General features: G+C 41.7%; 1 pseudogene; it reads left to right on the top strand.

Annotated features, from left to right (window-relative positions):
• Positions 1–6,633: 6,633 nt before the first annotated feature.
• On the top strand, positions 6,634–8,260 carry LOC106409013 (annotated as a pseudogene).
• Positions 8,261–15,199: the final 6,939 nt, after the last annotated feature.

Genomic DNA, 15,199 nt, shown 5'->3' on the forward strand with positions numbered 1-15,199 from the left:
ACGACTCCTCAATATTGGATAGAAGCGCGGGTTTCCCGGGATGGTAGGAAGCATTGACTGTATGCATTGGGAGTGAAAGAATTGCCCAACCGCTTGGAAAGGGCAGTACGCACGTGGATCAGGAAACCCGACAATTGTCTTAGAGGCTGTGGCTTCACAAGATCTTTGGATATGGCACGCTTTTTTTGGTCCTCCAGGTACCTTAAACGATATTAATGTCCTCGATCGGTCTCCTGTTTTTGATGACATTTTCCAAGGCCGAGCTCCCAGGTTAGAGTACGTGGTCAACGGACACGTGTATAAGTTGGCGTACTACCTCAAAGACGGTATATATCCCAAATGGTCAACATTTATCCAATCTATATCGCACCCTCAAGGTCCTAAAGCAGATTTATTTGCTAGAATTCAAGAAGCAATCCGAAAAGATGTGGAACGGGCGTTTGGAGTATTACAAGCTCGATTTGCGATTGTGAAAAACCCGGCTCTTTCAATGGACAAAGAAAAGATAGGAAAGATTATGAGAGAATGTATAATACTACACAATATGATAGTCGAAAATGAACAAGATGGATACATTCAGTTTGATATATCTGAATTTGAAGAAGGAGACGTCACTAGAAGTTCACGGGTGGATACCAACAGACCTACAAATATCGCTAATATGCTCGGCATTCGGGATGATGTTCGCGATAAGCGTTTACACCAACGTTTGAAAAATGATTTAATTGAAAATATTTGGAACAAATTTGGTGATTGTTGATTAATAAATGTTGTATCTTTATCTTTAATAATGCAATAAATAAAAAATTTAATTTCACTTTTTTTTTAAAAAATATTATTTTTTATTCCTAAAAACTCCAAATTGGAGAACACTATTCAAGAAAAAAAAATAGTTAATTAATCCTAAGGACTCCATTTGCAGTCTCACCATTGCGGGTGCTCTAAGTATAGTTTGACACTTTTCCTTGTTTGCCCTACAGAAGAACAAGCTATCATCTGCGAATAGCAAATGAGAGATTGCAGGGCAAGCTCTTGCCACTTTCATACCAGTTAATTGTTTCATCCGCTCCGCCTTTTTGATATTTGAAATTAACGCCTCCGTACACATGATAAATAAATAAGGTGACAAAAGATCCCCTTGACATAATCCCCGCTGGGGAATAATAAGACCTCGTGGCTGCCTATTGAGGAGAACTCTATATAGAACCGAAGAGACACACTCTCGCATTAATTTGATCCAATGAGGATCAAAACCCATTTTGTGAAGGAGAGCCTCAATAAAATTTCACTCTATCCGATCATATGCCTTACTAATATCTGTTTTTACTGCCATAAACTTATTTTGACAAGACTTATTAGCTCTCAAACCATGAAACATTTCATGCGCGATAAGAATATTATCCGAAATTAACCTTCCTGCCACAAAAGCCGATTGTGTCTATGAAATTAGTCTGGGAAGACAACCTTTCAGCCTTTGACACAAAACCTTCGAAATTATTTTATAGCCCACATTACAAAGACTTATCTGTCTCAGTTTCGTCATCCTTGTCGGTCTCTCTACTTTTGGTATCATACAAATATTAGTTATATTCAGCCTTGGTTCCAATTCGCCTGTTACAAAAAAAATTATTCACTAGCTCAACCACATCCTTTTTAATGACATGCCAGGAATGCTGAAAAGAAGAGTTGTCATTCCGTCCGGTCCTGGCGCTTTCTCTGGATGCATCATAAATAATGTTTGGCTCACCTTTTCCTCCGTAGCTACCCTCAATAGCTTTTGATTCATCTGAGGAGAAATTGATGATCCTATCTCCTCGAGGAAACTATCAAATTCCGTAGGATTAGTAGAATTAAACAAACCATGAAAATAATCTACCGCCCACTATTTTATTTCTAATCAGCCTTTGCTTTGTTAGAGCATGATAAAACTTGGTCTTCAGATCCCCGGATGAGTACCACATATTTCGGCTCTTTTGATGCCAATACTCCTCCTCATCCTTATAGGCCTCCTGTAATTTCCTGGAAATCTCAAGAATATCCTCTTGGGTTATATTGTTATATGTTTGTACATCTTCCAAAGCTTGTTGAAGATTCCGTATATTTTCCTTCCCATAAGGTTGATTGTCTTTCCGCCATGAAGATATTTCATGTCGACAGTTATTAATTTTGGTAATGAAATCCCCTGATTGGCCCTCCTGATTTTCTGTCCACCCCGACACAATTGATTCCATAAGCCCCTCCTGACCTATCCATCGCTTATCAAACATGAACTGTCTTCTCTTTTTCCTTAATAATTTATCTACCAGAAAAGCAATCACCGGTCGATGATCTGATCCCACCATCCTCAAATACTCTGTATAAGAAAATGGGAAGAGTGTATGCCATTCCTCATTAGCCAAGGCTCTATCCAGTCTACATCTGACCGTTACAGCTCCTTTCCCTTTACGTCTACGTCCTTGCCAGGACATTTTATTACCACGAGCCAGAAATTTTAATAGTCCACTATTCCTTATCATATTGTTGAAAGGAATAAAGGAAGTCACACATCTTAGAGATCCCCCATCCTTTTCATGATTCCCAGTAATCTCATTTAGATCTCCTATAACAAACCAGGGCTCCGATCTAGCTAAACCATATCAGGTTAACCTTTCCCATACATGGTCTCTTAAGCTTTGATCCGGCTCTCCATATACAAAAGTAAGGAATACTTGTTTCCCATTGGCCACCGCCTCGACATCTATCATTCTATTGCTAGAATATAAAATTTTAACTTGGTCCCTTGTACAAATCCAAAATTCTGTTTCGTTTCTGATAAAAGCAAAAATTCTGGTTTATGTTTATGCCATGTTTCCCGAAGATAACTTATTGTCCAATGACTTCCAAGACCTCTGCAATTCCAACTTAATATTTTCATATATAAATCTGCTTGTATTGCTCTTCCGAGCCGGAAGATTGGGGTTTAATGATACCCAACAATCTTAGAGTCTCAAGGTTCCGAAAACCAGTAAAATCACAACCAATCTTGTGAGATACACGATCCATCCCATTAGGAGCGTCATTACACCAATGATATCCATTATATCTTATTTCAATCGTCAGAATACGTACATATAAAAAGCCTATTAAACTATAATACGTACAATTTTTAACCCCAAGCTTGCGGTACACATATAGCTCCTTTGCAGAGAGCCATTATCTTGAGAATATGATTCATTAAGCCCATTTAATCCAGAACCAAAAACTTGCCAATTGTTTCCCCAGCATCATATCGAATAATCAAAAGGATAAAGTAAAATTATAAAACACTTGTGCTTTAGAAAAATTTGTGCCACCAATAAACATAACTCACCATTCGTATCAAATGCTATATAGTATTCTTTATATTGATCTGATAAACCATATGTAATCCCCAAAGCAAAGAGACCAAATGCATTTACTATATTCCGGACTATACCTTTCAATTCCCATCTCCTTAATCGCAAAGGCCATACGTGCATCAGCTTTCCACACCAATGCAGAGTCAGTACAGGGAAGAAAATGCCAGTAATAGGCCACCACACACAACCATGATTCCAAACCAAAAAAGCCAAGCCCTCTCCGCAATGTAAAACGGTTACATATACATCAAGAGACCACCATAAACTCAAGAAACCAGTATTATTCCAAGTCTTATTAAGAACCAAAAGAAACATAACAACTCCAACTTCCCTCACTCTCTTAAAACCAACTAAGTCACCAATAGTAAAGCCAAGTATTAAAAGAAATAAAAGACCACCCCCCTAAACCAATTCCGTCTCGCGTAGACTCTCTGTAAATAAACCTTGATTCATATTCTTAGAACTTAAAAAGCACCGGTTTTGGGTTTGAAGGACCCTTGCTCTCCGGTGGTTTGCCACTATCACCATGACGAGTTCCCACCTTGGCTGCTACTCTTTTACGTGGGGAGACCAGCACACTTGTCATCCTCATCTTGTTGCTTCCCGCCATGCTTATAGTAGGCTTAACAAACCTCTTACGGTTACTCTGCCTTGTCGCCACCGACCCTGCCGTCGTATCTTTCTCAGCATTAGCATCTCCACTCCCCAGCTCTTCTTCCTCCTGTGTATGTACATGCTTTTGCTGAACCTCAGAAGCTAACTCAGCTTCTTCCTCCGAAAGAGTCTGAAACTCCTCTTCTGCCTCCGACTCCACACCACTCTCCAATATGGTAGCGTTAATAGCCTCCAGTTCCATATCAATATCCTCTGCCATATAATCATGCTTCTCCATCATTCCCTGAAGCGCAATTAAGCCCTTCTCCGCCTCACTAGCCTCCATAATCACCTCTGATCCCTCCGCCTGCGTCTCAGCTAACTCAAGTTGAAACCCCTCATACGGTAATATCGCAACATCATCTCCATTGCTCTTAATCTCTCCTTCTTCCCATGCTTCCGGACCTGGAACCCTCTGACGTTGATCATCCGTTGACTGTTCTGAAGAGGGTCTAATACGTGGCTCCTGATCGCCAACTCCCCACCTGTAACTCCATTTCTTCCATCATCTCTCCGCGTATTTTTGTGCCTCGAGCTCTCGCCATCACCTCTGTACCCATGATGAGTTGGAGGCTTCCTAGATCCCCGCTCAGCTGCCTTGACCCACTTTGAGTCTGCTGCATCAACCATTTTACCCTTGCCCTTCCCATAGTATTCTCGACTATCTCTCCCTTTGTGCTGTTGACCCGTGTGTCCGTTAATGACAACACCCTTGTAACTACGAGCTTGCTCCTCATGCTTTGTACCATCAAACCATCCCCCAGTGCCTTCTCTTGTTTCCCTCCTTCGCGCTGGACTCGACTTTGCATTCTTCTCCTTCAGTGGACACAGTTCCTCTTTATGACAAAGACTCCCGCAGAGCTTGCAATAACCAAATAGTTTTTCATATCGCAGAGACATCGCCGCTTCCTCCCCGTCATAAAATTCTCCTCCTTTGAAATCCACCGTCGTCTCAAAACACAGCTCTTTGAAGGCGTCAACTAACTACTTGGACCCTGTTGAGCGTCACATCAACCGCAACCACTCTCCCCAAAGCTCCACCAATACTCTCGAACGTTGGGACCGTCCTGAACTCCAGCGGGATTCCAAAGAACATGATCTCCGAAGGAAAAGACCTGGACTGTTTTGGTTGCCACCTTGCCTGGGAAAGCATCCAGTAGTCGAAATGAAAAGGCTGTTGCTTCAACACCTCTTCAAGTTTCTCCTCCATCTTGAAGTCAAAACGGAATTTTCCAAAACCCAAGTCACTACCCGTTACCATGTCCTCCAATTTCCAAATATTTGGAAGATTTGTAAACAACGCCTTCATTTCATTGAAGAAGTACTTTGGAAGATACATCTCCCTATCAACGTCTTGGAGTAGGTCTTGATCAATGCAGAGTTGTCAAAATGTGCCACCGAGATCTTCAGTCTCTTACGCATGCCCTCACCATTCTTCTGCTCCTCACCGTGGTTCAGCAGTTGACTCTGCGTCATGATCACAAAGAATTTCAACTTTTGAAAATTAATAAGCCAAAATAATAAGACAATGATACACCAAAGAGACGCATCTATCATTCTCTTATATTGATCCCAATTTTCCATAGAGCCCTTCCCAAAATCTTCCTCTATTAAACCGTATCTCCGTGAATTGATATTGTCCGATCTCAAGCCCCAAAGAAACCATAATATCCAAGTCCCAAAAAAGTCAACCCCTTGATACTTGAGATCAATCTCGAAGATGTATAAGGATGAAAATAAGGAATCGCAATCGAAAATACAACCTGTAAAGATCCATAGTGCCGTCTTGATTATCTCCAGATTCCATCGCCATTGAATACAGATCCGAGATTTCCTTAATCTCCCGCAGATCCCCTTTTTGATTCCCGAAATGATCCCCAATCGAGTCGAGTAAATGCCTTGATTCCCATAATCCGTATTATGATCCTGGTAGATCATCATAAACACCCCATCACCTTCTCCAATTCCCGGATCCCATCGTTGTGAAATCATCAAACCCTAAATCGTCATTTTTGTCGCCGTCTGTTTTTTGTAAGTAGTAAATTACTAATATTTTAACCTGCTTTAGTATAAACACATAAATTAAAAAAAAATTACTTTTAATAAAATTACTTGATTACAACAAAAAATAAATAAAAATAGTTAATCATTGTTATTCTGAACAAATAAGACAAAAACTACCGATTATAATATTTTAATTAATTATTTTAATAACTCTGCATAAAAAATTTTAAGACATCATATAAATTGAAATAAAAATATATCTAAAAAATAATATAAAAAGAAACAGAGAGAATATATAACGTGGTCAGTGTCTGATTATTATTATTATTATTATTTTTTATCAAATGTCTGATTATTTATTACCTAAATATTAAATTTAAAATTCTGGGTCCAAGTAGAGGTAATTAATTAACATCTCCTGATTATCCTACCCACATTTTTGTTTGTTTCAGAAACAAGTATCTGGCCCGGTATGACCCGACTCGACCATCCCGTTTCTTTCTGCCAACAAAATCATAAATTAAAGAGAAATACGATAGGATAACATTAGAAAATGATTAATAGGACCAAAATATTTCGAAATAAATATACACCATCTTAGAATTTAGAGTAAAATGATAGGGGTTTGGAATTAAAGTTTAAAATTTTATAAAATAAAAAATAAATATTAAAATTTGAAAAATAAAAATTTGAGAAGAAAGCGAGTGCTCTTCTCAGCCTCAGCCTCTTGTCACCACTAACTCCGAGAGAGAGAGAGAGAGAGAATGGGTTTGATATCATCAGCGAAAGAGACGAAGAACAGTGGAAGAGGAATGGGTTTCCTCTTAGTTTTCTTCCCTGACCACAACGACGTCTCTCCTTCTTCATCTCCGGCAACGACGACGACTCTTTTCCGCACCAGATACTCCCATCTCCTCCTCTCCAAAGCCCAATCCACAATCTCAATCTGCATCCTCCTCCTCTTCCTCACCCTCTTCCTCTTCACTCTCTCCACCTTCGAACCTTCCTCCGTCTTCCCCGCCGTTTCTCCCCGTTCACACCGTCGCTTTCTCCTCGCTCGCACCGTCTCCGTCGCTAAAACTCGACCTCTCGCTCTACAGAGGATGGGTACTCTGTTTCTGAGAGGAACCACGTGCATGCACGATTTGGTCGTCGCTCATGTCGCTTCCGACACCACGGTGGAAGATCTCCGTCTCTTTATGCGCTTGCTTCACCGTTCCGGAGTCACTTTCCGATCCGACGTCGTTTTACTCTTCAACTCCCCTTCTTCCGTTACGAGACTCACCAATATGATAGAGGAAGAGAACGTCTCGTTCTTGAAACTCGTCGACGTTCACCGAAACTCAAACTCCGCTAACAAAAACGACTCCGTTTTGGGATTCAATCTCACCCGTTTCATGAAGAAGCAATCCAAGAAGGCGGTGTCTGAGCCTATCTGGGGAAAGAAAAAGCACCGAGTCAACGATTCCGCACTGAACGAGACGACCGAGTCAACCGAGTTGACTCACGGCTCTGTGGTGGGCTTCGACGTGGCCGAGTTGGACCCGGAGAACTCGCTATCTGGGTTTATTGAGCACGTGCCGATTAGCTTGAGGAGATGGGCGTGTTACCCAATGCTGCTCGGACGAGTCAGACGCAACTTCAAGCACGTGATGCTCGTTGACGCAAAGACCTCACTGTTCGTCGGTGACCCGTTTACCCGGATACGTAACCGGAGCCCCGAGTCAGTCCTCTTCTTCTCCAAACACAGTAACAAGAAATCTTCCGACATTAACCCGGCGGTTTTGATCGGTGGAGCGAAGGGTATCAGGAGGTTATCGAGCGCAATGCACACTGAGATCGTGAGAGCGGCAATGCAGCAGCAGCAACACACGAGAAAGAGCTTTGTGTCGGAATCTGTCGTGCTGAGTCAACTCGTTGGGAATGTTCATATGACGAAGAGCATTGAAGTCCATTGGTCCGACTGAGTCGATAGTGGAAGCGAGTTCGGTGGCTGAGTTAAGGACAAGAAACTCGGCGGCTGCGTCGATAAAGAGTCATGATATAGTACAACGTGGTAATAGTAATCATCTTGATATTATGGCGATTATTATGAACGTATTTGTTCCAATGAGTTAGATTCTTCTGTCTATAGTCACTGTTAGCATTGTTGTTATTTTTGGAAACAAAAAGAGGAAAAATATACAAATAAAATTAGGGAATATTTTCCTTTTTTTTTGTTTTTATATAGTTTTTTGTACACATTTGACATTTGTTATGTTCTTAGATTTTTGGGAGAATTGCCAAGTGTGACTCAAAACTTGGAGTCAAACCCAAAACAATACTCCAACTTGGATCAAAGGCAAAAGTAACCTAAAAGGCTATTGAAATTACAAATATCTCCTTGTGACCAAACAAAAAAACGGATTTTTTTTACGTTTCTACCCCTCGCAAGTCGTCTGTTTAGACGACTTGAAAATAAGTCGTCCAGACGACTTAACTGAAAGTCGTCTGTTTAGACGACTTGAAAATAAGTCGTCCAGACGACTTAACTGAAAGTCGTCTGGACAGTTAGTCTTAAACATAATTTAAAATTTTTGTAAAAAATATTTTGATAAGTGAAAAATGGGAATTATGTAATTAACATATGTCTTAGGAGGTATAAATTAAGATATAACAAATTTCAATTGTTTTCAGCATAGATGAGTGAAAGTAGTGAGTCATGATATTCTTTAGTTTATGTTTCATCAACATATGTTGTAGTATTGTATGTGTTCTTAGGGTTAGATTTTGGAAAGCATTAAAACCGTTTTTGAAAATTTTTAAAATTACTTATGCGTGTTCATTTCTGTGTATAGTAAACACTATTTAAGTATAATTTGATTTTATAACGTGGTTAGTTAGTTAATCTAGTCATTTTAGTTTAGGGGTTCATTTTAGGGTCTAGGACGACTTAATATTTTGTCGTCTGAAAACAGACGACTAAATATTAAGTCGTCTGTTGTACATTATCAGCCAGAATAAGTCGTCTAAACCGGACCAAACCTTAAAGTTTACCAATGTACTTTTAAAGCTAACCGGATTATTTACCCAATATATAAGGTGATTTTTTTTTTTCATTTTTCACGAAATTCAGAAACCCTAACAGTTCTCTCTCAAAGGCGATTTCGAATTCCCACGATTTCCGAACAAACCATCGTTCTCAACGTCGGCTATCTATCTCACTTCATTCTCACCGTTGTCGCCGCAGCTTCTTCTAACCCTAGCGCCGCCGATTCCTCTAAACCCTAGCGCCGCCGATTCCTCTAAACCCTAGCGCCGCCGCTTCCACTATTTCCGAACAAACCGTCGCCCTCGCCACCGTGGTCACCAACGTTCTCACCGCCGCTTCCTCTAAACACTAGCGCCGCCGCTTCTTCTAAACCCTAGCGCCGCCGCTTCTTCTCTGTAAACCTTAGCGCCGTTTCTCTGTAAACCCTAACGCCGCTAAGTCATCAATCTCGAGGAAAAGATGAACATAAAACGTTGTCTCTATCAATTTACTCATTCTCACCGTTTCACGTTTATTTTTTCAGATCTATAACCGCAATGACGAGTACTCCAACTCCTTCTGCGACTGGAAGACTTGTAAGTAATTTAAGTCGTCCGGCTTTGTCTTCCAACTGGACGACTTAGTAGATGACTTAAATATAAGTCGTCCATTTGGAAGACTTTCCAGACGACTTAATTATAAGTCGTCTACTAAGTCGTCTGGACTTATATTGTTGTCTTTGATTATTTTGCAGACAAAAAGGATGGATATTCCAGAACTCCCCCGTAGGTTATACACATCAGGGGAAGAGCCAGAAGCCCACAATAGCATTTCGTATCATACGGATAACAGCAAGTTGCATACTGCTCTTAGGAAAGCTCTTACTGATGACGAATTTGAAGAGCTCAAGGAGTCGAGTTTGGGAGTTTTCATCAAGTTCAAGGAGCAGGGATTTGGTTGGGCTTCAAGGCTGGTTCACTACATGCTCAGTTTCAAGCTGGACATTAAGAAGAAGTATGAGATGTGGTCTCTCGTTGGTCCAGAACCTTTGAGGTTTTCACTGTTAGAGTTTGAAAACCTCACTGGTCTAAACTGCGAGTACATCGAGGACCTTGAGACACCAAAATGTGACGTTACCCCAGAGATGGTTTCTTTCTGGGGGATGCTGGGAGTTCATCTGGAAGCTGGGCCAACTACTGATCAGATAATAGCAGCACTGAAGAGATGCGGGGATTGGTCCAGGGAAGATCGCAAGCGGCTCGCGTACCTCTCCATCTTCACTGGATTCATTGAAGGGAGAAAGTTTTCAACCGCTACACGATCTACTCTGGCAAGGCTAGTGATGGATTTAGAACGGTTTGAGAATTATCCATGGGGGAGAGTCGCGTTTAAGGTGCTGATGGACTCTTTGTGGAACAAAGAAATTGCTGGCTGTTACACCGTGGATGGGTTTATACAAGTTCTTCAAGTCTGGACGTACACAGCTATGCCGGAATTGGGTGCTAGTATTGGTGGTCCCAGAGCAGACAGTCCGTCTCCACCGATACTGGCTTACGAGGGCAGCAGAGGCCGCAGATCAATGAAAGCTGCTATCTTGAGTCAGGTATTTACTTCAATCCAAAAGACTGCGCAGACGACTTATTATAAGTCGTTGGAAGGTCGTCCAGCTTGACGACTTATCGGACGACTTATAATAAGTCGTCTGGAAAGTCTTCCCAGCTGGACGACTTAATTAAGTCGTCTGAAAAGTCTTCCATCTGGACGACTTATTAGACGACTTATAATAAGGTGTCTGGAAAGTCTTCCCAGCTGGACGACTTATCGGACGACTTAATTAAGTCGTCTGGAAAGTCTTCCATCTGGACGACTTATTAGACGACTTATTATAAGTCGTCTGGAAGGTCTTCCATCTGGACGACTTATTAGACGACTTATAATAAGGCGTCTGGAAAGTCTTTCCAGCTGGACGACTTATCGGACGACTTAATTAAGTCGTCTAGAAAGTCTTCCATCTGGACGACTTATTAGACGACTTATTATAAGTCGTCTGGAAGGTCTTCCAGCTGGACGACTTAGTAGACGACTTATAATTAAGTCGTCTATTTAGTATTTTTTTTCAAATATCTAACTCGATTCTTCTATTTACTGCAGACCCGCGTGATCAACTTTGTTGAGAAGGACATTAGTGAAATGTGGCCAAAATGGGACTCTGAGGTTGAGGACCTGCCCGCGGAGAACATCATTAAAGTCATGTATGAGCGGAGACCGTGGAAGTGGACCATGGATTGCTGGGAAGTCACTGGTACTAAGGTCAATACAAAACCTAAGGTTGTGACTCCATCGAAGAAGGCCAAAGAGATGGTTGTGTTGGAGGAGGAGGAGGAGGAGGAAGACAATCCAAGACCTCGGAAGAAAGCTCGTAAAGAGGCTCCTGAAGAGGCTAGAGAAGAGGCTAGAGAAGAGGCTAGAGGGGTGACCAGAGAGGAGTTGGAAATTATGTTCAAGGGCGTAGCTGAGGCTATGAAAAAAGGGTTTAATAAGTGCATGAGGGAGTTTAGGAAGTTGTCTGATAGATTGGAAGCTGTGGAGAAGAAGGTTGGTGTCACCAATCAGGCTACCCCTCCACCTCTAACCAATCAGGCTACCCCTCAAGATAAACAGCCTACCCCTCTTGCCAAAGAAACCGGGGGTAGAAACAAACAGGCTACCCCTCATGCCAATGAAACCGTGGTTAGTAACCAGCCTCCTCCTCATCAAACCAAACAGCAGCCTCCTCCTCCTCAAAAGAAACAGCAGCAGCCTCCTCCTCTTCAAAAGAAACAGCCTCCTCCTCAAAAGAAACAGCCTCCTCAAATCAAAGATGTTAGTATCAAATCCAGGGTTAACTAGTTGTCCAGACGACTGTAAAAGTTGTCTGGACGACTAGTTGACCCTGGACGACTTAAACGTAAGTTGTCTGGACGACTAGTTGACCACGGAAGACTTAATTTTAAGTCGTCCAGGGTCAACTAGTCGTCCAGACAACTTTTATTTAAGTCGTCCAGGGTCAACTAGTCGTCCAGACAACTTTTATTTAAGTCGTCCAGGGTTAACTTGTGTGCAACTTTTATTGCAGAGATGGTTGCCGGAGGATACAGCAACCGAGGCGAACTCGGTAAATAAAGCAGATGGTGTCACCTCCAAAGAGATTGTTGCTGTCACTTCCACCGATCACCAACCGAGCCTCGCTTCCACAGATCAACAACCGAGCCTCGCTTCCACCGAGCCAAGCGATCCAGTTTCACAACCGAGCCTGGTTGTATTGGACAAGCGTGCAAAGAGTAAACGAGCGAAGAAACCTGCTCCTACTGTGAGATCTCCTTATATGGCAGAGAAAAAAAAAGATAAAGTGGCAGCCTATAATCCATTTCCGCCAGTAAACAAAGAAAAGTTGAAGGAACTCGCTGATTGGTTGAAAACTGATCCGTAAGTGATTGCTTTACCCATAATAGCTTGATTTAGTCGTCCAAAACTGATTGCTTTTTTGTTTGCAGTCATTATTTAACTAAGATCGAGGACAAACCACGTACATCACCAACAAGGTGGTACCACTTCCTCCGGACAGCCAGAGGATGGCTGGAAGACTGCGTAAGTCTTCTGCACACGATTTAAGTCGTCTACAAAGTCGTCCAAGTAGACTACTTTCCAGACGACTTAAAGATAAATCGTCTGGAAAGTCGTCTACTTGGACGACCACGTAGACGACTTAAATATAAGTCGTCTTCGTCTGGTAACTTCTAACTTGTTATATTTAATATGCAGCATATAGATGCTTGGATTAATGTGCTAAGGCAGAGGTATCAGGAGAACCCACAAGCTTTCAGGAGCGAGCGAATGTGCTTCCTGGATCACAACTTTTCTCAGTCTTGGAGAGAGCAGTATCAGCTCTTCAAAACATCGGAACCTGATCACAAAGGTTTAGGAAGAGTTCTACCTGGTGGGGCGTCGTATTTTTATGACGGATCAATACCTTCATTTTGCCAATCAAACAAGAAGTGGGGGGAGGACATTGATGATATCTATGCGCCAGTGAACTTGGACGACAAGCATTGGGTTGCTATTTGGATATCGATCCCTAAGAGGCACATAGTCGTCTGGGACAGCATACCTTCATCTAGTGTACCAGACGCATGGGATGCGATAATGGAGCCTTTTCTCCAGATGGTCCCTTATCTGCTTGTTGAGTGCGCAGCCACCGACGAAATGCGGGTCAAATACGGGTTGGAGCCATACACATATGAGAGACCGCTGAAAGGTGTACCCACGGCCAACAATGGTGATTGTGGCGTGTACACTGTAAAGTACATTGAATGTCATGCGCTCGGGGGCTCCTTTGACCCTAAAGACTTTGCTAGGTGCAACGCGAAGAAAATGAGGGATAATATGGCGGTGGATATATGGAAGGAGCTTGTTGATCAGCATCTGAAAGAAAATGTGGATGGTGATAAGTTCGTGGGCATGTATGATTAGATTTGTATTTGAACATGATTTTTTAACATGATTTTTGTATTTGAACATGATTTTTTAACATGATTTTTGTATTTGAACATGATTTTTTAACATGATTTTTGTATTTGAACATGATATAAGTTGTCTGGAAGAAATAAGTCGTCTGGAAGGTTTTCCAACTGGACGACTTACAAATAAGTCGTCTGGAAGGTTTTCCAACTGGACGACTTACAAATAAGTCGTCTAGAAGGTTTGGACGACTTATTATAAGTCGTCTGGAAGGTTTTCCAACTGGACGACTTACAAATAAGTCGTCTAGAAGGTTTGGACGACTTATTATAAGTCGTCTGGAAGGTTTTCCAACTGGACGACTTACAAATAAGTCGTCTAGAAGGTTTGGACGACTTATTATAAGTCGTCTGGAAGGTTTTCCAACTGGACGACTTACAAATAAGTCGTCTAGAAGGTTTGGACGACTTGAAGGGATAGTAGAAGGTAGTCTAAAAATAAAATACACTTGAAGGGATAGTAGAAGGTCGTCTAAAAATAAAATACACTGGACGACTTAGTAGAAGGTCGTCTAAAAATAAAATACACTTGAAGGGATAGTAGAAGGTCGTCTAAAAATAAAATACACTGGACGACTTAGTAGAAGGTCGTCTAAAAATAAAATACACTGGACGACTAAATATTTAGTCGTCTGGACGGGTAATCAAGACGGGACGACTTAAATTTAGGTCGTCTGGACAACTAGTCAACTGGTTGTGTACATTGTGGTTTCGTATGGCCAGTTTCCTTGCAGTTTGAGCATCTCCGTGCCCTGTGTTTCTTCCTGGGTTTGTGTCCTCTCATCCTAGATAGCTCCAACCAAGATTGCCATCTTGATTTCTTCGGTCTCCCCCGACCACGCTTTAGTTCTGGAGGAAAGCATTCTCGTTCCTCAATATGTTGTGACACGATAGGATATATATTCTCTGAGTATCCTGCATACAGATAATTCTTTGAGTACAGTGGACATACAAGTGTGGAGATATGCAAACCAGCATGTATTCCAGCAGCTATAGCATGAGAGCAAGGTATTTTCTCCACTCCATAGACACCACAATCACACTTTGCATGTTCCAAATCAACCACACAGTCCATTTTGCCACCTTTGACAAAGAAATGCCATCCATCAATTGGTTCGACCGTCATCATACCCGCTATCTCTTCTCGAACAGCAAGCAAGTATTCAACAGCCCGGCTATGTTCAGTTGTGAGACTCAAAGCATCTTGTCTCCTTTTCCAATACCATTTTCCTAACTTCTGCCTTATGAACTCCAGCAGGAACGTAATCGGAAATCCTCTTGCTCGCTTCAGTGCGGAATTAATAGATTCAGCAATGTTGCTTGTTTTTATGTTGAACCTGTTCCCCTTACAATAAACCCTTGACCATAGCCTGACGTCGGCTTTCTCCAAATACGTTGCAAGTTCCGGGTTTGCACTCCGTATCTCAGCCATGTACCGGTCAAAATCGTAAACCGTGTGAGCATAAGCAGCCCCTTTCACCAAGTACATGAGATGTTTCCCTTTAAACTTTTTGACAATGTTATCTTGAAGGTGATAATAACATATTCCTCGGGTTGCCCAAGGAAACACCTTATCACACGCACTTTTAATGGCCTTG

This window comes from Brassica napus, chromosome C6, assembly GCF_020379485.1.
Source record: "Brassica napus cultivar Da-Ae chromosome C6, Da-Ae, whole genome shotgun sequence".
Lineage (NCBI taxonomy): Eukaryota > Viridiplantae > Streptophyta > Magnoliopsida > Brassicales > Brassicaceae > Brassica > Brassica napus.